Consider the following 12,958-nt stretch of genomic DNA (forward strand, 5'->3'; position numbering starts at 1 on the left):
TCCTTGTTTTCAAATGTATTTGGGTTTCTTTGATTCTGTATTGTTCCACTACGCCTCTCCTATCAATTTCTCGTACAGCTTCTTGATCGTCATTCTTCTGGTGTGTCTAATATGTAACCATTTGTACAAAGTATTATGTCAGGTTTTTCAGTTTGTAGGGTATGGTTGTTATGTTTTCTGGTGCTTTTTCTGAGGCTGGTCAGTATGTGTTTATCAGGGGGGATCTCAAGCTGTTTGGGTTGTTCTCCGTTGTTCTCTCTAGACGTCAGTGAGGCCTACTCCCTCGTGGATGTCTAGCGTGCACGTGGAGGCCTGCACTTTGGATATTTCCCGACTCCAGAGGAATTAACGTGTTGCTCCTTCAGTGGACCTTGCTGTTTCCTTTGGCGGCTAAGACACCTGTGTTAGGAACCATACTTTAGACAGGAGTTCGTCGTTAAAGAGCCTCCCCTTCTGGAGTAGGTCCAGCTCTCTGTTGCCATTCGTTCTGACGAGACCTCTTATTACGTGCAACACTTCTCTCAGTTTTGCGCCTCCATTTTCTTCGGGCATCCGTACAGTTTCAGCCCTGAGCGCATAAGTGTTTCAACAACCTTGTACCAGGTACTTCTTTCGTACAGCTTTTTGCTCTCATTCGGTAGTAGGACAGTTTTGTTCTTGTTTATTTTGGCTCCTGCTGCATCTGCGAATGTTTGAAGAGTTTCGTTTACTTTGTTGAGGTCCTCTTTGTCTCCCACGAAGAAAACAACGTCGACTGCATACGCTTTGCACTTTAATGTAGTGCCAAGCATTCCTGCTATGGTGTCATCTATTTTTCCCAGCAAAGGGTCCAGTCAAAATGCGAACAATCTCATCGTGAGGGGACATACTTCATATTTTGGCCATTTACTGACGCGCGGGATGTGGCACTGCAAGAAGTTACTTACTTTATCATGTATATATTTGTCCAAGTGATACTAAATGTTATCTATAGATACAGAAAAGTATTATCTTCTCAACAATCTTCAAATCGTGAGCTACACTGTTCATTTTTATATATGAAATTAGTGAATTTACTCATGTCACTTTCGTTGCCTTGTCTGCAGCCACCTTCAGAACTCAAATTAATCATCAGATTAAATAATTTAGTACAATTTCATTCTGAATTGCTTGTATATTCATGTATCAACACAATCAAATAAAAAATGTGATTGCCTGGGGAAGAATAAATGGCAACAGTGGCACATTTAAGTTTCCAAAAACAATGACAAGTTTTGATTCATCTTTTTATAACTACATTTGAGCTAATAAATCTCACAAAAATGACAAACATAAATCAGGAAAGGAATGGTGCTTGATTGGCAAAGCATTCATTGGGATGGAAATTATACAAGTCCTCCCCTGAATTAATTCCTTTACAGCACAATCAGACTTCGTTTACATGAATCCACTGTGAGGCCATTTTTTTTTTTCAAATGGAATCAGCTACGAGTGGGCACACCACAAACAATGGTTCACAGGGAACAGGGAACTGTGAGTATCATTTAACAACCCTACGGTGGTGCGGCAACTTAATGTTCTGTCGTGGCCATGAAAACTTGCAAACTGCATGAATTAGCGTGCTGGTTATTAGAACGTGGGAAACTTTCCTATCAGAGTCCTAAAATACCGGCGATTTCAGTGTGAGATGCACCTGTTCGATAGTCTGGCCAACCAATTTGAATCACAGGCACAACGGTGTATGTTGAAATTGTCAAACGTCCTACTCAGGTTGAATAAGTTCGCTCTTGTGGCACATGATATCTAAGGTGACACACAGCTCCACTGTCGGTACAGTTGGAAACTGCCACTAGCTCTTAGTCTACCACAAGTTACATATCACAAGTCTCACCCAATAGCAAAGACTCAAGGTTCTCCACCAGGGTAGGACCAGAGGACGAAGAAGCAAAGAATCGCAATCAGTTTCAGGAGCTGAATGAGCAAAAAAAGTTCTGCTGAGCTGGTAGCCAATCCAGACACATCACCAGGGTTCCCACGCTGGTGGAGCAAGCCTCTGCTTTGCACATCCTGAAGGGAGCCAATCAACGACTCAAAATCTCCCTTGTCAGGAAAAGAAGATTTTAGACTAGGGAGGCGTCAATCTCACGGTAAGTATGTCCATATTTGGGAGAAGGATGTCTACCTAGACGGGACCACAATCCATCATTTACAAAGAAATCTAATCTTTCCAGGCCAACCATTTCCAAATTTTGCAAGAAGGCTGTTAAGCTTCCCAGACAGTCATGCCCATGATATATATCCGCTTGCTGAAAGCAGTTGGCGACTTCCTGGCATGAGGGGAGTTACAGTCCTACCTCCACAAGAAACGTGCGCCAGCTGCTCTGATCGTGTTGTATCAGCTTCTAACATGAGAATGCTTATAGTTTTATGATTGTCCCACCATTTGCACAAAAGCTCAGATTGCAGCAGTTCTCTTAAATGGCTTCTGCCACCCGCTTTACGCCATCTGGCCACCTTTGCAACGGACTGTCGCCTGGCCCAGGCAAAATGTTTTGTGAGCCAGTGCCCTCCTGCTCCAAACCTAAGTGAGAAGATCGTTCAAATGGCTCTGAGCACTATGGGATTAATATTCATCTTTGGTCATTAGTCCCCTAGAACTTAGAACTACTTAAACCTAACTAACCTAAGGACATCACACACATCGATGCCCGAGGCAGGATTCGAACCTGCGATCGTAGCAGTTGCGCGGTTCTGGACTGAGCGCCTTAACCGCGAGACCACCGCGGCCGGTTAAGTGAGAAGAGTGGAGTGCTACGGCCTGAGGCCACTGTCCAGGTACAATTTACAGAGTGCTGCTTCCCCGAATCACTCGCACAGCCAGGTCGCTGGACACAGCATTTGTGACCCACAAGCCATCTTTCTCCCTGTTCTCCATAACCTCCACTACAGCCACTTAGGTAAAAGTTCTCGGGAGGCTACACATGCGCTTCTAAGGACATTCTGCCCACATTTCCTCATGTTAAAAAGTCGTAAACCACACATATAAAATGTAATACTGGAGAACATGGAGATCATGGTCTACAATATGAATATTAATCTGACTGACAGAGTAGTTAAAGTGAGAGAGTGGCTTGTCACCTTTCAGCACTGCTTAGGACGTTCTAAACGACTTTAATGAAGTATTCATCGAGGTCGAATTTTTCATGGTTTTGAATAGGAAATGGTGGTCTACGCGGTCAAAAGTTTTATGGAAGTCTATCAACACAATCGATGCTTCTCATTTATTTACAGCTGTACTGATGATGAAGTCCCTATATTTGGCAACAGCCTCAAATATTGTCCTGCTGGGTGTGGCATATGTCTGGTGGGGGCATATTATTTCTCCCATTAGTGTTTTTAGTTTTTCCACCATGCATCACGTAGCGTGATTCTATGGTAGACTTCCACCCGGCAGACTGAACGATCACTGATCCAAGTGTACCATTTCTCTGGCGCGTTGCGTATCCGGCTCTATCGATAGTGACTTGTATTTTTGTTTCCGTCTGGTTCGGCATGCACAGGTGCTGAGGCGGCTGCTGTCCTCTGGAGCGTTTTTCGCGGGGGGCCGCGCGCGCTTGGCTCGGGAGTTGGATTTGCACCGAGTGGTGGTATTTTGCCTTCTGCCCCGGCATGGAGGTATCGTCTCGTTGTTGGCGGGCCTCGTTCATTTGGGCGTTGGGTAATGTGGCGTGTTGATGATGTGGTGTAGTGGACAACTGATTGATCCCCGCACGTGATCACTCGAGGTTCTCCGCCTCTGAAAAGCGTGCCACGATATCGCTTGGGTCTCCGCATCCAGGAGTTGTAAGGACTGCAGGGCAGGCTTTCTGTGTGTTTGCTCTGTCCAGTCTGCATGGCGGGGTTCGTTTCACCTTCAGCTGTTGTTTATACACTCCTGGAAATGTAAAAAAGAACACATTGACACCGGTGTGTCAGACCCATCATACTTGCTCCGGACACTGCGAGAGGGCTGTACAAGCAATGATCACACGCACGGCACAGCGGACAAACCAGGAACCGCGGTGTTGGCCGTCGAATGGCGCTAGCTGCGCAGGATTTGTGCACCGCCGCCGCTAGTGTCAGCCAGTTTGCCGTGGCATACGGAGCTCCTTCGCAGTCTTTAACACTGGTAGCATGCCGCGACAGCGTGGACGTGAACCGTATGTGCAGTTGACGGACTTTGAACTAGGGCATATAGTGGGCATGCGGGAGGCCGGGTGGACGTACCGCCGAATTGCTCAACACGTGGGGCGTGAGGTCTCCACAGTACATCGATGTTGTCGCCAGTGGTCGGCGGAAGGTGCACGTGCCCGTCGACCTGGGACCGGACCGCAGCGACGCACGGATGCACGCCAAGACCGTAGGATCCTACGCAGTGCCGTAGGGGACCGCACCGCAACTTCCCAGCAAATAGGGACACTGCTGCTCCTGGGGTATCGGCGAGGACCATTCGCAACCGTCTCCATGAAGCTGGACTACGGTCCCGCACACCGTTAGGCCGTCTTCCGCTCACGCCCCAACATCGTGCAGCCCGCCTCCAGTGGTGTCGCGACAGGCGTGAATGGAGGGACGAATGGAGACGTGTCGTCTTCAGCGATGAGAGTCGCTTCTGCCTTGGTGCCAATGGTGGTCGTATGCGTGTTTGGTGCCGTGCAGGTGAGCGCCACAATCAGGACTGCATACGACCGAGGCACACAGGGCCAACACCCGGCATCATGATGTGGGGAGCGATCTCCTACACTGGCCGTACACCTCTGGTGATCGTCGAGGGGACACTGAATAGTGCACGGTACATCCAAACCGTCATCGAACCCATCGTTCTACCATTCCTAGACCGGCAAGGGAACTTGCTGTTCCAACAGGACAATGCACGTCCGCATGTATCCCGTGCCACCCAACGTGCTCTAGAAGGTGTAAGTCAACTACCCTGGCCAGCAAGATCTCCGGATCTGTCCCCCATTGAGCATGTTTGGGACTGGATGAAGCGTCGTCTCACGCGGTCTGCACGTCCAGCACAAACGCTGGTCCAACTGAGGCGCCAGGTGGAAATGGCATGGCAAGCCGTTCCACAGGACTACATCCAGCATCTCTATGATCGTCTCCATGGGAGAATAGCAGCCTGCATTGCTGCAAAAGGTGGATATACACTGTACTAGTGCCGACATTGTGCATGTTGTGTTGCCTGTGTCTATGTGCCTGTGGTTCTGTCAGTGTGATCATGTGATGTATCTGACCCCAGGAATGTGTCAATAAAGTTTCCCCTTCCTGGGACAATGAATTCACGGTGTTCTTATTTCAATTTCCAGGAGTGTATTTTCTGAGTGATTCCGTTTTAGCCGGAGTCTGGGTGTCGAGTTTTCTGCTGGTGTGTACCCAGTCGTCGCCTCTGTTTTCCCACCCGGCGGGCAGCCGTATGTGTTGGTGGGAATTATTTGGCAGTGTCTGTTTTGCGTGGACCCGGTGTGCTCACATGCCCTGAGTTGAAATTACTGTGGTCAGGCTGGCTCGGATGCTGGAGTGTGTGTTATTGGTTTTCTGGCTTGCTGGGGATGTGTGTGGTAGCAGCCTGATATTTTTTATGCGTGCTTGTTAAGTTGCTAGCAATTGCCTTTAGCTTTGTGCTTACTTATTTTTATTTAAATTGTTGAGCATTGTGCTTTGTCTGTTCTTTTACCTTTATTTATTTCTAGTGTCAATTAAGCCTAAGACGATGTCCAAGGTGCTAGCAATTGATTTTAGCCTCGTGTGTACTTCATTCTATTTAAATTCTTGGGCATTGGCATTTGCTTGTTCTTTTACTCTTATTTATTTGTTGTGCCAGTTAGCCCTAAGATGATGTCAGACCTTGGTATCTGTCAACCTTATTTTGGCTACTAGCGCTCAGGTGCAATATTGCTGGGCCTATCCCGGATTTCTCATTAATTGAAAGCCTTTTATACTGTATTTTTAGTAGTAGGTTTGGCAAGTGCACTTGTGTATGATATTTATTGTGCCCCCCTTCTTCCTCCTTCGTGTAAACTGATTTTGGTAAGATTACTAGGTGGCTTGTGTTATTACCTATGTAAATTTACCCACTGCTGTAGTCGTAACATGTTTTGACAAGCAAGTGGGCCATGTTGCCGAGAGTTTGCATGTGTTTTGCGCTGTTGATGTTGTGCTTTGCCGTACATATATTTAGTCATGTACGTGTTGTTGTGTTAAGGATTTTAGGGCATTTTTAGTTGGGATACCTGTTGAAAATTTTATCACTCTTTTAAAGAAGGTATACGAAGGAGTAATTTCAACTGAAAATATAATTGTAAATTATGCATTTGTGCTTCACATTTAAAAATTTAACTATATTAGGTGAAAGTATGTAGTTTAATGTACAATGATTATTTGTTAATGTATCAAATTGTAAACAGTTTTGAAGTTTTTCTGTTTACCTGTGCTATATAACATTTTATTGCCTCATATTGTAAGCAGCTTAATTTGTATGTAGCACTGTAATTTTTAAGCCACAGTGTAATTCATTACAATTAATTAATTGTTTTGGGGTAATAAACCTTGAATTGTATGTCCCCTTTTCATTAACCGAATCCCATCCAAATCGTCCGCTCACCAAGTGCTAGTCCAGCTTGACAGCACTTAACCTCAATGATCTGATGGGAACTGATGTTACCACTGCAGCAAGGCCATTGGCTTTGTCAGTATATTCAGTATATTAAAGTTAAAGCTGTTACATCTCAGAATTATCAGCTGAATAAGTTTTGCTAAATATGTTATCTTAACAAAATATAAGTAGCGCTAAATAATGCAGAAAGAAAGCTAAAAATTGTTGAGAATGTGAAAGTATATGTCACAATGAAATGTCTCAACTTGATTGGTGCAGTATTTTGGTCACAATCGGCGTTTTTACAAAAATTGAAGATGCTAAAAACTAAACTGACTAGGGGAGGCCACGATGTTGGGATCACAGATTAACTTCAAACTTTGTACACCTTTAGTAGGCCATTAAAACAACGCAATGCGCAAGTAGTAAGGTGCTCTACTCTGGCAATTCCGAGAAAATAGCAAAGAAAGTTTTATGCATCTGCTACGTCTACTATCTGTGCATAGGTGCTGGAAGATGGAGTTCAAGGTGAACACACTTAAGCGTTCTAGCTTTGTGAGACAAACATCTATGAGGCGATGGTTCGGCTCCCACTCAGAATTAACTATCAATCTATTTTTTCATCACTGGTCATATTATCGAATTTATATGACATTTGAGAGGTAATATAATTAAAAAGGGGTTCTTGTATTTGTATGAAGTTTCAGTTGATGTTTTCCATGTCTGTATGACAAATAACATCCTGCAACATGTGACGTCCAGAGCACATCCGACAAGAAATCCTACATAACTCTTGTGGTCTGGGAGACAGTGATTTACTATATTACTGACTGTAAATAACACAATTCCCATAATTATTTATAGAGGTTTGACTTGGATTTTCCAAATTCGTCCCTCATCATTGAAGATTTAGTTACAAATAGCAAATAGTCAAATAACATATGAAATTCACTACAGCTCCATGTAAATGCAAGGTTTTTTTATTATATTTCCTCTCAAATTTCATATATACTAAATAATGTGACCAGTGATGAAAAAATATAGATTAAAAATAAATTTTAATGGGATTCAAACCTATGGTATCCACCACTATTGAATCTTCGTACCGAGCTGTGGCATGTTCCCTTACACATGGCCAAGAAATGTATCATTGGCCACACTTCTCCGTGTGAGGTCCACAGCCAACATCTCAGGCAGCCTCCACAAGCATGCGCTTTGAAACAAAGCTATTGGCCACCCATAACACTCAGCGGGTGGCCAGCAAGAAGATACACCTACCCGAGCTGCCCACTCCATTAACTATGGAGCTCTTTTTAATGCCGCTCCTGACGGCTACAAGCCAATTCTCATCATGCTAGTTTCTACTCCACTACTTGGAAGTGCTCCACTGGGATGGACCTGCTGTTTGATGTTGATTCGGCTGTGTTCTGATCTTAGAATCCGAAGGCTATACTGGAACTTGTACTCCAATGTATCAAATCAGGCTCAGTATTTCATCGGACCTGTGATTCCCACCGGAATTCTGCATTTCACTTGTTCTTCCTGAACATTCGTATAACTACCATCTATTTATATAATTTTGCGTTAAGTGTTCATCTACAGCTTGGTACTCGGTAACAGAATTATTTGTATCAGTTTTGTGTCAACAAACCATAGAGCAGTGATATATTTATTGTGTTACTCTTAGTTATAACGGAACCATCGTCTCATCTACGATTTGTGCACAGAGCGTGAGTGCTAACCACTTGACCACTTTACTCCTTACAGTAATCAAACTTGCACAGATATGTCATTTAATACATGCATAAAACTTCGCATTTTCTTGGACTTGTCAGAGTAGTGCATCTTATTACTTGCACATCATGTTGTTTTAATGGCCTCCTAAAGGTGTGCAAAGTTTTAAGTAAATCTGTGATCCTAGTGTTGTGATGTCCCCTTATTAGAAACATGAAAATTCGCTTGCAGCCTCAGTTTGATATAAAAGTATTAACTATGTGACTCCACAAAGCTACCTCTAATAGTTTTCAAGTTTTTTACTAAAAACCAAATTTGGAACGAAAATGTCCATATTTGTATTAGATTAGGTGTCATTTCTAATTGTTGTAGAAGTTGTTGTTGTTGAGTTGTGGCTCAGTTTTGTTAACACTGAAGGACAGACCATTAGATGTGAACCAACTTAGTATATATTGTTTGCAGAGTTCTGTAGATTTCAGTTTAGTACTTTCTCTAACATTTTGTTTGTCTCATCCACAAACAGAGTGGAGTGTGCTCTTTGTGACACACACCATGGCAGATCATTGTTAAACATTAGGAATAGTAATAGATCGACCACTGAGCCCTGTGGTACTCCATATTTCACTGTGTTCCTGTCAGAGCAGGCAGGGTGCCTAGTTTACCAAATAAGCCACAGTGTTCAGCCTTCATAAATAGAATTTTGTGAACTATGCAGTCGGATGCTTTATACAGATCACAAAAAATTGCAACTGATGATCTTTTATTATTTGTTGGTTGGCAAATACGAAAATGGCATGTTCAGTTGAAATACTCTTTTGGAATCCAAAGTGATTTTTATTATGAATGTTCTGTTTATTAAGATGATCTTTGTTTCTCTTGAACATAAGTGTCTCTATGGTTTTAGAAAGACATGTTTGCAATGAAATTGTCCTGTAGTTGGATATTTCAGCTAAATCAGCATGTTTGAACATTGGCTTAAGAATTGCATATTTGTTTCTACTGTGGACAGGACCTGTGTTTATAGACTCAGTAAATCTGTAGGGATTGCAAGAATAAGTTTGCAGCAATGCTTCAGTAATTTCATAGATATAATATTAATTTTTCATTTGCTTTATTACCTTCCCAGTCTTATTGGTCGAAATATAAGGTGTATAGATTTGACTATTTATGTTCTTGTTATGTTTTTGAAGAAGATTCTTTACAACCAATTTGATCAGCTGCTGTCAAAAAAAGGGTTGTTGAAGATATTGACAACTATGTCACCATCATTTATCACGCTTCTGTTATAACACTGTTAAATACTGTCTGTATCTTCTGAAATTTTTCCTGTCTCCCTTTTGACCACCTTCCAAATAGTTTCTATTTTATTTCTAAGGTTTAAATCTCGGTTTTGATAAAAGAGCTCTTGGATTTTTAATGATGTTTTTTAGGATGCAACAGTACAACTTGTAGTGCTCCCTATCCTGTGGTTTGTTATAATTCTTGAGTAAAATATTACGCACTCTGAGACCTTAACTTTTCGTGGCGAATTGAATGTTCAAGTAACTTACGGGTTTGCTGCCAGGTGACGTCGTCGACCTCGCCGATATTTCGACAGGAGTACACCCTGCCATTTCAAGGCACAAATGCAAGGAGGAAGAAATGCACAAGGGAATTTAATACCTCAGTTCACAGAGGAGAAACAACGAAGATACCACACACAGAACAAGTGTCAACACAAACAAAGATAACCAACATCAGAAATATCGATAGGAACTATTAAACAACAGGTGAGGTAGCACTAATGCTGTCCCTCTGTTTTTTGACGAGAGACAGAGCCGGATTCCAAGCAGCATTTAAACAAAATCCACCATCTCTGTTTATAAGATTGTTTTATAGCTTGACTTCAACAGCTTCCTTCATAACACTATCCCAATAGCTGGACATGCAAGCCAGAATCTCCGTGTTGTTGTATTCCATAGGATGACCAGTGTCAAGGCAATGTTCTGCAATAGCGGATTTGCTCGGCTGTTGTAAGCGTGTGTGACGCTTATGTTCAATATACCGGTCTTCTACAGTCCTGATTGTCTGACCAATATACGACATGCCACAACTGCGAGGAATATGATAGAAACCAGCCTTATGCAAATCGAGATCGTCTTTAACGGACGCCAAAAGGGCAGGGCCTTAATCTGAGAAGGTGGTCGAGAAACACATTTCACATCATATTTCCGCAAAATACGGCCAATCCTGTTGGAAATTCTTCCTGTGTAAGGCAAAAAGGCCGTAGACTTAGGTGCCACTTCGTTGCTATCGTCACTCACCCGTTGCACAGAAGGCTGATAGCATAACGCACGTTTGATCTGCCTCTCACTATAACCATTCTGACGAAACGTGACTTCGAGATGTGATAGCTCAGCTGCCAAACTTTCAGGGCCTGAGATAACGTCCGCCTTGTGAACCAAGGTACGAAGTACTCCTTCACGCTGAGCTGAATAGTGACAACGATCAGCTCACAGATACAAGTCAGTGTGAGTGGGCTTCCTATAAACAGAATGTCCCAACGTACAATCAGTCTTCCTTCTGACCAACACAAAAAGGAAGGGAAGGCATCCATTCTTTTCCACCTCCATAGTGAACTGACTATTCAGGTTGATTGAATTCAGGTGTCCCAAAAACCGGTTTAAATTCTCTCTACCATGAGGCGAAACAACAAAAGTATCGTCTACATAACTGAAAAACACGCAGGTTTCAAGGTCGCTGACTCCAAAGCACGTACCTCAAAGTCCTCCATAAACTAATTGGCTACAATAGGTGACAACGGGCTTCCCATTGCAATAGCATCAGTTTGTTCATAGTACTGACCATTGAATAAAAAGTATGTGGAAGTCAGCATATGTCGAAACAAATTTGTTAACTCGACACCAAACTTAACTTCAATTAGCTGCAACGAATCAGAGAGAGGAATGCGAGTGAAAAGAGAAACCACATCAAAACTGACTAAAATATCATAGTCATTCATACACAATCCCTGCAATCAACATAAGAAATCTTCAGAGTTCTTAATATGGTGTTCACACCTTCCTACTAGTAGGCTCAAGAAACTAGCAAGATGTTTAGCTACACAATATGTCAGATCACCAATATTAGAAACAATAGGCTTGAACAGGACAGCCTCTTTATGGACTTTAGGGAGGCCATATAATCTTGGTGGTACAGCACAGTAAGGATTAAGACTCTTGATAGTCTGCTGTGACAAAGAACGTTTCTTCAGGAGGTTATTAGTCTTTCTCTCAACACTCATAGTAGGGTCAGTACCGATCTTGCGATATGCCAAATCAGAAAGTAGACACATCATCTTTTGAATGTAATCGTGCTTGTTCAACAAAACCGTGGCATTTCCCTAGTCTACAGGTAAAATAACAATATCAGGATCCATTCTGAGTGAACGTGAAGCAGCCACCTGAGCTGCTGTAATGTTACACTTGGGTGAACACGCCAAAGTCAACACACGACAAGCTTCCCTCCTAAGCTCTGCCTTGAGAATGACAGGGTGTGTTCCTGTTGAGATATCGGCGTTGGTAGACGACGTCACCTGGCAACAAACCCGTACGTTATTTGGAGATTACGCATTCTCTTTGTTTTATGGGTGTTTTGATTCCCTTATTGAGACATTGTTTCCTGTACTCACTCAGGTGGGGGTTCTTTGAAATTCTCTTAGAAATACACCTACAAAAACAGTAACAAATTCATCAGGAATAGGTTAAAATTATCTCTGATATTTTTAAGCTTATACACAGTGTCCCATTATAACTTTTGCAAATATCAGCTGGAGGTTTCTAGATCCTCAGTGTTAATTAGTCTACAAGATCTATTGATAAAACTACTCTCGTTAACATAATTTACTTCATTCATTTTTAACAGTTGCCTGTCATGGTGAGAAAGGTTTTTTAAGCTATATGTTACACATATATAATCAATCCTGTAACAGTGTGCAAAGATTAAGTCAATCAGGTTTCTGGAGTCCTCTGTAACTCTTGTGGGAAAGTCACCAACTCCCATAGAATTAAAAGAATTCATTATGTTTTGAAAATCTGTTCTATCTTTACTACAAGTAAGGAAATTTACATTAACGTCACCAAGCATGATAACTTATTTGGTGTTTGAGAACAGGAAAGTTAAAAGTAATTCTTCTTGCTTCAGGAATGTATTATGCTTCCCTGAGAGAGATCTGTAAACAGTAACCAGATAAAAAGATAGAGTATTGACGCGAAATTCAATGCAACAGGCCTCAAAATGTTGATCAACACAATAATTTCTCATATCTATAGACTTGTACATTGTATTAATTTTAATATATGTTATTACTCCATCTTTATCCATTGCATAACTGCATTGTATAAACTGCTAATTTGTAGTTATATAGTTTTTCAATTTCAGTCATTTCCTTCAAATTATGTTCAGTAAAACACAATACATGGACATTGTTTATTGCATTGCTGTCATTAATGCAAACAGGCAACTGGTCCAGTTTGTTTTTAGAACCATTCTGTTCTGGTGAAAAATACAATGCTTGCCATTTCCTAAACTCTTTATTATGAATTGTTGAATTGTGTTTTATTCATCTCATGATGT

The sequence above is a fragment of the Schistocerca gregaria genome, chromosome 1 (assembly GCF_023897955.1).
Source record: "Schistocerca gregaria isolate iqSchGreg1 chromosome 1, iqSchGreg1.2, whole genome shotgun sequence".
NCBI lineage: Eukaryota > Metazoa > Arthropoda > Insecta > Orthoptera > Acrididae > Schistocerca > Schistocerca gregaria.